Source organism: Erinaceus europaeus, chromosome 14 (genome assembly GCF_950295315.1).
Source record: "Erinaceus europaeus chromosome 14, mEriEur2.1, whole genome shotgun sequence".
Lineage (NCBI taxonomy): Eukaryota > Metazoa > Chordata > Mammalia > Eulipotyphla > Erinaceidae > Erinaceus > Erinaceus europaeus.
Genome location: NC_080175.1, coordinates 65676548 through 65687854, shown reverse-complemented (window position 1 = coordinate 65687854; position 11307 = coordinate 65676548). Strand labels below are relative to the sequence as shown.

The window sequence follows — 11307 nt, the reverse complement described above, 5'->3', positions numbered from 1 at the left end:
TCGTTTCACAAGCGGTGAATCAGGTCTGCAGGTGTCTATCTTTCTCTCCCCCGTCTGTCTCCCCTCCTCTCTCAATTTCTCCTATCCAACAACAACACCAATGGCAACAATAACAATAATGCCAACAACAATGGAGGAAAAATGGCCTCCAGTAGCAGTAGATTCATAGGCAGGCACCCAGCCCAAGCAATAAATCTGGAGGAAAAATATATCTGGAGGAAAAAAAAAAGAAAAGATTCTACTTCATGAATAATTTTATTCACTTGACCAAAATATTAATGTTCTCAGTTCATTTTCCTCTCCTTTCTGTCCCAGGGCACCATTATTACCTTAAGCAACAGTTGTGGGAGCTCTATGGGAAAAACAGGCAGAGAGAACCTTAACAGTTGCCAAGGCCCTGAGATAAGATGAGTCCCAGGGTGGAGAGAAAGTCACCACAGACAGTTGCCATACAGTTGATCAGAAGAGGTCAGGTGGAAACACACACATGTGACCTCCCTAGCTGGGATGGAAGCAAGTGTGTGTCCCCTCCATCTCAAGCTTCAAGAAGAATTTACTTGTAAACTTATGCATTACATGACATTGTTCAGACAAAACAATAGGTAGTTATACATTACATAAACAAATATCAAAATACATTTCTAAGGGAGAGAGCATCAGGATAAGAGTGTTTAAAGCTGTTGTTATCCAAATGTCATTATGTCAGCTACATTCTTTTGATAACATAAGATATTAAGTTTATTCCAGTTATCTCATGCACAAACTCTAGATCTTAGGGCAACAACCAGCCATTCAGATTTATGGGTGATTGCTGTGGCAATCCAACCCTCTACTGTCTATGGGTGGGAATCTGAAATATTCAGACTTCACCTTAGAGCAGGATTTTGTGATATTGGGACAGAACCTGAATTAAAGGCCTCATGGAATATTAGTCAAAATAATTACTTTATAGACAAATAACAAGGCAAACATATACTTTGCAAACATAGATATAAAGGTAACAATCAAAAAGATTTCTAATAGTAAGTATCGGGAAGTCTGGGATCAGAAAACTTCTTCAACGGGGTTCCTTAGTTATTCCTTTAGGGAACAACTTGACCTCTTGAATTTCAAGTTTAGTTTTGACCTAGATAGGAAAGTGAAGAAGTGATGGTACAGTTGTCCTTTCAGAGGTCACTTCATGTTGACAGAGGAGACAGTTGCCCAGTGAGGTGAGATGTTCTGACAGAAGACACTTGTGGAAGAATATAAATGATATCAAACTCAGAGAAGAGTTAATATCCCTTGTCACTACTTCACTGAGCAGTGTTGGGGCACCTTGACTTATCTCTTTAAACTCACAGAGATGATGTAACCCCAAAAGTTCATTTGTTACTTGTCTTCTCTCTTTGGCCTCCTTTCTAAAATTTCCTGATTATTCTGAAAATAGCCTTCTCCTGTGGAAATGCATACATGCCATTAATTCAGAAAGTAAAACACATATCTTAGTACAAATCTTGGATACATAGGGGTTTAATTTTCTGACAATGAGATTAAAACTCTAAATTGATAGGAAAAGTTACTCTAATATATATAGTTACTCATTCATCCAGCAGGTAATTGTTGAATATCTTGTGCATGCATGTGCTCAAGCATGATTTAAAAAAATTTTTGTTATCTTTATTCATTGGCCAGAGACAGAAATCAAGAGAGAAGGGAGTGGGAGAGAGGGAGAGAAACAGAGAGACACCTGCAGCCCTCCTTCACCACTTGCAAAGCTTTCCCCTGCAGGTGGGGACTGGGCTTGAACCTGTGTCCTTGCACATTGTAACATGTGCGCTCAACTAGGTGTGCAACCACCCAGCCCCCATGCATTTGCACATTAAATAATGGATAAACAAAATGTTAAAATGTGAATGTCTAAGAATCAGGTAACTGGAGAAAAAGTGCCTAAGGAGCTGATTCAGACAAGATGGGTAAGGAATTAATAATTTGCAGAAGCTGGAAATAGGTCCACGCTATCAAGGCAGACAATAGGTAGAACAGAAGCAATCAATGATTCTAAATGGGCAGAGTGTTCATTGTTGCTGAAAATCTGTAGTCAGAATGGAGGTTACTTTAGTCCGAGATTTGGAGATAGGATAAAATTAGAGGCTGAATGTGAACAGTTTTTACTTCTGAAGCCATTGCTTAGATATAGGAATCACACGGATAAATTGAGCAAGAGACAGGAAGCAGGTGTACTGTTAAAATGTGAACACAACTTGAGCATAAGCTGAAATAAGATAGAGATTTGCAACTCAAGTTGAAAGTGACAAATACGAGTAAACTGAGGCATTGGAAAGAGAACTTGAGATTAATGAGTTAAGATATGTATATCATCTTAATATATAAGTATTTAAGATACATTTAAAATAAGTTTACAGGTTCTAATTTCTAGGTACATTTAAAATAAGTTTACAAGTTCTTATTTCTAGGTATAGTTGTTCAACATTTTATTATTTAAACAGCACGTTATGCTTCAAATAAATAGCTTAATCAAACACCTTATAATTATTGAATTCTGCACTTGGTAGAAGACTAATATTGTATTTTTCCTATATTGATTACAGACAGATACTTGGGGCTGGAAATGTTTACATGGTATACAAGGAAGGGTCTTTACTAGGAAGTAACATTTAAATAAAGACATGAAGGAAGTGATAAAAACTTTTTAATCAATGAGAGGCATTAAGAGCAAGTTCAAATGTTAAATTAATTTGCTTCTGAGTCTTTTTTGTTTCAATTTTTTCCACTAAAGTTAACACAATAGATAAATATTTAATTAAAGTTAAAAGAAAAAGGGGGACTTTATTAAGTAAATATTTATTGAGCACTAATGTAAAATGTGCTTGCTACTATATTAGATCAATTTTAAAAATAACATATTTAGATCCAAATAATAAAATAAGTACTCTATGATCAGAGAAATAGCTCACTGGTTAGAGCACTGAATTTATGTCATCTGCACCACACTGAAATTTCTATGACAAGGGGGGAGCTCTTGCTCCTGTAATATTTCTCTCTCTCTGAAAGAAAGAAAAAGTGACTTAGAGCACAGCACTGAAACTATGAATGTGAAAAACCCCCAAATCAAATAAATACAGTCATAACACATACACACAAAAGAAGCATAAACACAGAAGTAGACACAAGAAACATAAACATTCCTTAGAAGAAGATAAGGATAAAAACATAAATGTAAGCATAAACATAAGAAACATAGAAGAAAAGAGATGATAGATGCTTCTAACAACGAAGGTATGTCTCCTACTAAATGAACTAAACTTTCTTTGCTGGAAGTCTTGGAGAAACGGAGAGCACTGATTAAAGCTGAAGTTGATAGTGAGTTAATGGAAGGGAAAGTTCAATCTGGAATGAGACTCATATGACAAGGTTATGAGTCTGGCTCTGAAGAAGAGGGGGAGATTCATGAAAAGGCAAGAAATGGAAATAGGTCTAGTACTAGGTGTTCATGTATGAAGGGGAAACTTGAATTTATAGACAATAAAAATAGTATAAAAAAGCAAAGTAAAAGCAGATCCAAAGAATGGACTAGACATAGGTCTGATAAAGAGAAAACTAAGGGAAGCACTGGATTAGTCAAAGAAAAGACAACTAGGAGCAAGTCAAAAGAGAGGAAAAAGTCCAAAAGACCATCCAAAAGAAGTAAATCTCAGGATCAAGCAAGAAAATAAAAATCTCCCATTCTAAGAAGACGGTCTCAAGAGAAAATCGGTAAGGCCAGATCTTTCACCAAATGACAAGGTAAAAACTGAAAATAAAAGTAAGTAAAAAAATAGAAAGAAATCTCCACTTATAAATGAAAGTAGAAGTCGAGATCGAGGCAAAAAAATCCAGATCCTCAACTGACTTAAGAGACAAATCCAAAGACAGAAGATCAAGATTCAAAGGGAGAAAATCAAAACGGCCTGAAACGGATAAAGAAACGAAGCCATTTAAGTCTCCTTCTAAAGATGCTTCTTCTGGGAAAGAAAATAAATCGCCCAGTAGAAAACCTAGTTAAGAGTCCCAAAAGAAGAAGTTTGTCTTCAAAACAGCAGTAAATCGCCACTGTTAAATAACAGAAGGTCTAAGCATAGCAAATCACCTTTTCCGAACTTTGTCTCCTGGTAGAAGAGCCAAGAGCCCATCCTTGGAAAGAAAATGAAGAGGACCGGAAAGAAGACTTTCTTCGCCAAGAACACGACCTCGAGATAATATCCCAAGTAGACGAGAAAGATCAAAAGATGACAGCCCCATCGGTAGATGGCCTCCAACTCAAAGAAGAACAATCAGATATCCCATTAGGAAAAGGTCTCGTTCTTCCCTCTGATGCAGCCGTTTGATTCTTTTATTTGCTGGGATAGAAAGAAATTGAATGGAGAGGGTGAGTTAGGGAGAAAGACAAACATATACAGGCCTGCTTCACCACTAGTGAAAAGCTTCTCTGCAGGTGGGGAGTAGGAGGTCAAACTGGGATTCTTGAACATGGTAATGTGTGCTCTCAACCAGGTGAACCACTGCGTGACCCCCATATCTTTTTTATATAACACACACACACACACACACACACACACACACACACACACACACTTTTTTGTGAGCAGAAATTCTATTACTTTTTCCAAGGGACTTTAGAGGCTTATAAGAAATATATTCATCACCTTTGGGATGCTGCCATCTTTTAAGTCCTCACACAGTCAGCAGTTTTATTCTTAGGCAGATAGCTCCAATTTAGCCTTTGTTGGATTAACAGTTGAGTCCCTCTTCCAGCTCACTCACCACTCAGGACTGCTCTGGCTCCTTCTCTTTCTTTTTATGATTTTTGCTCTACTTTCCATTAAATTTATATCTTTTTGAAGAGTTCTGCTACATTAAAAGTTGCATTTATTATAACTTAAAATATATTTTGCTATATTGTGAGATTATTGAGCTGCATTTAACTAGCAAACACGTGTAAATTAGGTCAGTTACATAAGTCTTTCATAAAACTCTTTTTTAAAAATTATTTATTTATCCATGAGAAAGAACCAGACATCACTCTGGTACGTATGCTGCTGGGATTTGAACTGGGGACCTCTCGCTTGAGAGTTCTGTGCTGTATCCATTGCACCACCTCCTGGACCACCATAAAACTTATATTGGTGCATCTTATAATGTGTGTGCAGTGTATGTAAATAATTCAATTGCAATTGCATCTTTCCTAGTGAAACTTTTCTTCTGCAGGTGGGGACCTGGAGTTTATACCCAGGTCCTTGAGCATAGTAATGTGTCTGTTTAACCAGGTGTGGTACTGCCCAGTCCCTGATTCTTTTTCTTTTAAATAAAAGTAACAATGTTAAATAAAAGTAACATTGTGAATGGCAATAGGGACAGTAATGTAATCAAAATTATTGCTTAATTTTTTAAAATTATCTTCATTTATTTATTGGATGGAGACAGCCAGAAACTGAGAGGGAAGGGGCGATAGGGAGAGATACCTGCAGCCTTGCTTCACCACTTCTAAGGTGTCCCCCCGTAGCTGGGGATTAAACCTGTGCCTCTGTCATTAAAATCTGCTCCAAAAAGTCCTATTTTTATTTGTTGTTTACATTTTATGCAATGAAACATGATGAAACTAATGTTATTTGATGAAACATGATGAAACATGATGAAACTAATGTTATTTTTCTTACTACTTAATAAAAGAAGAAACCAGAGTTGAGAGAAATTTACTAAAATTGCCCAAGCCTATATCAAGTAGAGAAGTGATTACAAAGCCTAGAACTCCTACTTTCTGTACCCCCAAATTTTTTTGGTCTGTATAGCCAGAGAGGGAGAAAAGTTAGGGGAAGATGACTAGCGTGCTCCAATACCCAATTCCATCAGGATCCAGAGAACAGGAAACAAGGAAAGATATTTGGAAGTAGTAATAGGTGTAGGTGTGATGTAAAAAAGAAAAGAAGACAGGGCCATAGAAAAAGAACAGGCAAAAATATAGACAGAAATAGTTACAGAAATCATAGACAACACCTATCTGTGACTTTGGGAAAATCACTGCAATTTCCAGTTTAGGAGATGAGGACACAATACTCTGGTGGTGGTGATGGTGTGGAATTGCAATTTTGTAAATCACTGATTTAAAAAAAAAAACTTACATAAGGTCACACAGTTTAGGCAGTTAGATAATCAAACCTTCACTTGTCTTTTTTCCAAAGCCCAGCTCTTTCCCATGTGCTGAAAGTCTTCCAAAGCTGATGCTTTCTTAAATTTACAGAGTCACTTCTAAAAGGTGTGTTAAATTTGTTCCCCTTTTACTAACACCTGGGAGGCAAAAGGAACTGTAGGGGTTTTATATTCAGGATTTTTACAGGGCCCGTTAACATTTTTATCAGTCACACTCAATGTGTCAGCAGGGAATGGAAAGCTTCAATAGCTATAGAAATAACTAGTCATGGTTTCCAATTTTGGTCATATAGCATAGTGGTTTAGATTAACACTGGCTACTAGAAATATAGAGAAAATTAAATGCCTAGTTTTATTTTTTCTAATAACTGTACTAGAAAGTGAAAAAAAACCAGGTAAATTAATTTTTATAGTGAATTTTATTGATCACGAAATTTCAGAAATATTGCCATTTCAGTAACAAAAACTGCTTTTTATTTATTAGTAATTTAATATTGATTTACAAAATTACAAGATAAACAATGGTATAACTCTACACTGTTGCCACCACAGGTTTTATATTCCCATTCCCTCTATTGTAACTACAGCAGTCCTCCTGAAGTTGAAGAAATGGGTTAACTATTATTTCTACAACTTTCTGTCTATATTTGTATATATTACCCCAAACCCCTTTTTAAGGTTCTTTGTTTTTCTTCCTTTCCAAGTCACACATAAAACCTAATACTACATCAGAATGTCCCTCCCTTTTCCCTCTTCTCCTCTCTGGGTCCTGATGAGTTCAGATATAGTCATCTTTCCCTTTTCATTTCTCCTCTACTGGGAGTATGGACGAAAGTTCATTTTGGGTGCAGAGGATGGGAGTTCTGGCTTCTGTAATTGCTTTTCTGCTGAACATAGGTGTTGGCATGTCGATTCATACCCTCAGACTATAAGAAAAAAAATTCTCTCGTCTATGCTTTACATTCTTGTTCCAAAATAGTATCATTGGATTTATTATATTTTCTGCACATTATAATCAGGATAATGATTTCCCTTAGAAATACTAGATATGTGTTTAGTGTTCATAGGAAATATAGCTGGAGATTCACTTATTCAGGTTATTCCAAGAGCCCCAGTATGTTTCTTTTTAGTGTTTTTTCCCTAAAATTTAAATTAATGAGTAATATAAGTTACATAACTCTATTTTTCAATCACTCAATGACAAAGTAGTCCTTCTTTCAAAGCTTTAGGCTCAAACTTGGCTGATCGTCAATAAAGGGCTCCTAGTATCCAGGGGACTGGGTGGTGGCATGCCTGAGAGAGTGCACACTTTGCCATGTGTCAGAACCTGGGTTCAAGTCCCTGGTCTTCACTTATAGAAGGAAGCTTCATGAGTGGCAGAGCAGTTACCTTTCCTTCCCTCTCGATATTTCTCTGTCTCAACTTCTATTAAAGGAAAAGTGGAAAAAATACAGTTAAAATCAAGACTACCAGGAGCAGTGGGGTCATTGTATAAACATCAAGACCCAACAATAAAAAATAAATAAATAATAAAATGAAAATTTAAAAAAAGGTGTTGGCATACACTTGGCAGAGCTCACATTTTACCGTGAACAAGGACCTGGTGTCAAGCCCACAGAAATATATGGTAATATATTGCACAGAAGAAGCTTTGCAAATAGTGGCGTAATGTAGTGTTTATGCCTCTTTCTGACTCTATCTCTTACTGCTGGTGCTTACGTGGGTGGCCTCTCAACCCGAGATAAGCTGCTGACCTTCTCGTCTAAGGTTCAAGGGACCTTTAGATGCAGAAGAAGTGCCAGGAGAGGTTCAGGTATGAACTTCTACTTTATTTAGAATAAGTACAGGTTTTATAGCAAACAGAATAAAGGACATTTTTCAAATATGTCAGAAATCACAGGTTTCTTTTTTTTTTTTTGCTTTTCTTTTTTTTATTTTATTATTTTTTTAATTTTTTATTTAAGAAAGGATTAGTGAACAAAAGCATAAGGTAGGAGGGGTACAACTCCACACAATTCCCACCACCCAATCCCCATAACCCACCCCCTCCCATGGTAGCTTTCCCATTCTCTATCCCTCTGGGAGCATGGACCCAGGGTCGTTGAGGGTTGCAGAAGGTAGAAGGTCTGGCTTCTGTAATTGCTTCCCTGCTGAACATGGGCGTTGACTGGTCGGTCCATACCCCCAGTCTGCCTCTCTCTTTCCCTAGTAAGGTGTGTCTCTGGGGAAGCTGAGTTCCAGGACACATTGGTGGGGTCTTCAATCCAGGGAAGCCTAGCCAGCATCCTGGTGGCATCTGGAACCTGGTGATTGAAAAGAGAGTTAACATATGAAGCCAAACAATTTGTTGAGCAATCATGGATCCCAAGCTTGGAATAGTGGAGAGGAAGTGTTAGGGAGGTACTCACTGCAAACTCTAGTGTAATCCTGCTTTCAGGTATATATTTTGCAGTAGTTTATGGATACGTGTGCACATAAGCTCTCTCTCACAGAAACTGGTGTATATCTAGGTTATGGGACTTTGTTAGAAAGTGAACTACCTGAAATGAAATTAGAGTGTACTATTAAAGGAAAGGTCTCACCCGAGTAATGAAGCTGAAGGGTTGTCATTCCACACGTGAAGTCTCTGGATACAGTCTGAGGTGAAGCATGTTGAGATGGCAGTCGTTGCTTTGGTTAGGTTGTGATCGGCGGATGCAATATTATTTGGTTTGGATTGGGAGATGCATACGGGAAAGTGGGCCCTATCCAAGGGTTCCAGGACTGGGGGAAGTAGGGGCTCTATAGTGAAGATGTGAGGTTCCTGCTGTCTTAGGGTTCAAAAAGACAATCAATAGTTAATATTATTATCACATTATTTGTTAATTGGGTTAACTTTGAAAAGTCCCTTTGTTATGGTTTGCTGTACAGTACCCAGTATCTTGTATATAGCTGTGCTATTGGAAGCTTCTAATCTACTTGGTCTAGGCTTTTGAGAGAGTCCGCATATCAAATACGTAGCCTATATATTAAAAAGATTCAGTTTATCTTTTGAGAAACTTTGAGACATACAACTGATTTCCCCCTCTCATATTAATTAACTACTGATTTATATGTCTACATTTTGCTAGGAGTGTACATAAACACCATTCCCACCACCAAAAGACTGTGACCCATCCCTCTCGCCCACTCCCACCCCCCACTGGCCCAGGAAGCTACATGTCTACCCCTCACCACTGGGTTTTTACTTTGGTGCCCTACTTACAATTTGATCAGGTCCTGCTTTTAGTTTCCCTTTCAGATCTTCTAATTCAGCTTCTGTTGATGAGTGGGATCATCCCATACTCATCTTTATCTTTCTGACTTAGTTCACTTAACATAATTCCTTCTAGCTCTGTCCAAGATGGGTCAGAGAAGGTGGGTTCATTGTTCTTGATAGCTGCATAGTATTCCATTGTGTATATATACCACAGCTTTCTCAGCCACTCATCTGGTGTTGGGCACCTGGGTTGCTTCCAGGTTTTAGCTATTATGAATTGTGCTGCTATGAACATAGGAGTACACACCTATTTTTGGTTGGGTGTTATGGAGTCCTTGGGGTATAACCCCAGGAGAGGAATTATTGGGTCATATGGAAGGTCCATGTCTAGCCTTCTGAGAGTTTTCCAGACTGCTCTCCACAGAGGCTGTACCAATTTACATTCCCACCAGCAATGTAAAAGGGTTCCTCTGTCCCCACATCCTCTCCAGCATTTGTTGCTGCTGTCCTTTTTGATGTATGCCATTCTTACAAGAGTGAGGTGGTATCTTAGTGTTGTCTTAATTTGCATTTCTCTGACAATCAGTGACCTAGAGCAGTTTTTCATATGTTTGTTAGCCTTTTGGATCTCCTCTGTGGTGAATGTTTTGTTCATTTCCTCTGTCCATTTGTGGATGGGGTCATTTGCTTTTTTGTGGCTAAGTTTGCTGAGTTCTTTATATATTTTGGTGATTAGTTTCTTGTCTGATGTCTGGCATGTGAAGATCTTCTCCCATTCTGTGAGGGGTCTCTCTGTTTGTTTAATAGTTTCTTTGGATGTGCAGAAGCTTTTCAATTTGATGTAGTCCCATTGGTTTGTTTCTGCTTTGGTCTTCCTTGCAATTGGGTTTGATTCATCAAAGATGTCCTTGAGGTGTATGTGGGAAAGTGTTTTACCAATGTTTTCCTTTAAGTATTTGATTGTTTCTGGTCTGACATCCAGGACTTTAATCCATTTGGAGTTGATTTTTGTTTCAGTTGATTTTTGTTGAGATAAAGTGGTTCAATTTCATTCTTCTGCATGTTTCAACCCAGTTTTCCCAGCACCATTGATTGAAGAGAGCCTCCTTTTTCAATTTAATCCTTTGGGCCCCCTTATCAAAAATTAGATGCCCATAGGTGTTGGGATTTACTTCTGAGCTTTCAATTCTGTTCCACTGGTCTGTGTGCCTATTTTTGTTCCAGTACCATGCTGTTTTGATGATGATGGCTTTATAATATAGTTTAAGGTCTGGGAGTGTGATGCCTCCATTTCTGTTTCTTTTCTTTAAGATGGTTTTGGCAATTCTAGGTGTTTTCAGGTTCCAGATAAATGATTGTAGTGTTTGTTCTATTCTCTTAAAGAAGCCTGGTGGAACTTTGATGGGTATTGCATTAAATTTGTATATGGCTCTGGGGAGAATATTCATTTTGATGATATTTATTCTTCCAATCCATGAGCATGGGATATCTTTCCATTTCTTGCTATCAGTTTCTATCTCCTTGAGTAGCGACTCATAGTTTTCAGCATACAAGTCTTTCACTTCTTTGGTCAACTTTATTCCTAGGTATTTGATTGATTTTGCTGAAACAGTAAATGGGACTGATTTCTGGATGTCTTCTTCTTCAGATTTAGTGTTTGCATAAAGAAATGCCACTGATTTTTGTACATTGATTTTGTAGCCTGATACCTTGCTATATTGCCTAACAACTTCCAGTAATTTTCTACTGGATTCTTTAGGTCTTTCTATGTATACTATCATATCATCTGCAAATAGTGAGAGCTTGACTTCTTCCCTTCCAATCTGTATCCCTTTGATTTCTTTCTCTTGCCTGATTGCTATGGCAAGAACTTCCAATACTAT

At 37.7% G+C, this 11307-nt stretch overlaps 1 pseudogene; it reads left to right on the top strand.

The window, feature by feature from the left end:
• The first annotated feature begins 1149 nt into the window (after positions 1–1149).
• Positions 1150–4354, top strand: LOC103127038 (serine/threonine-protein kinase PRP4 homolog; annotated as a pseudogene).
• Positions 4355–11307: the final 6953 nt, after the last annotated feature.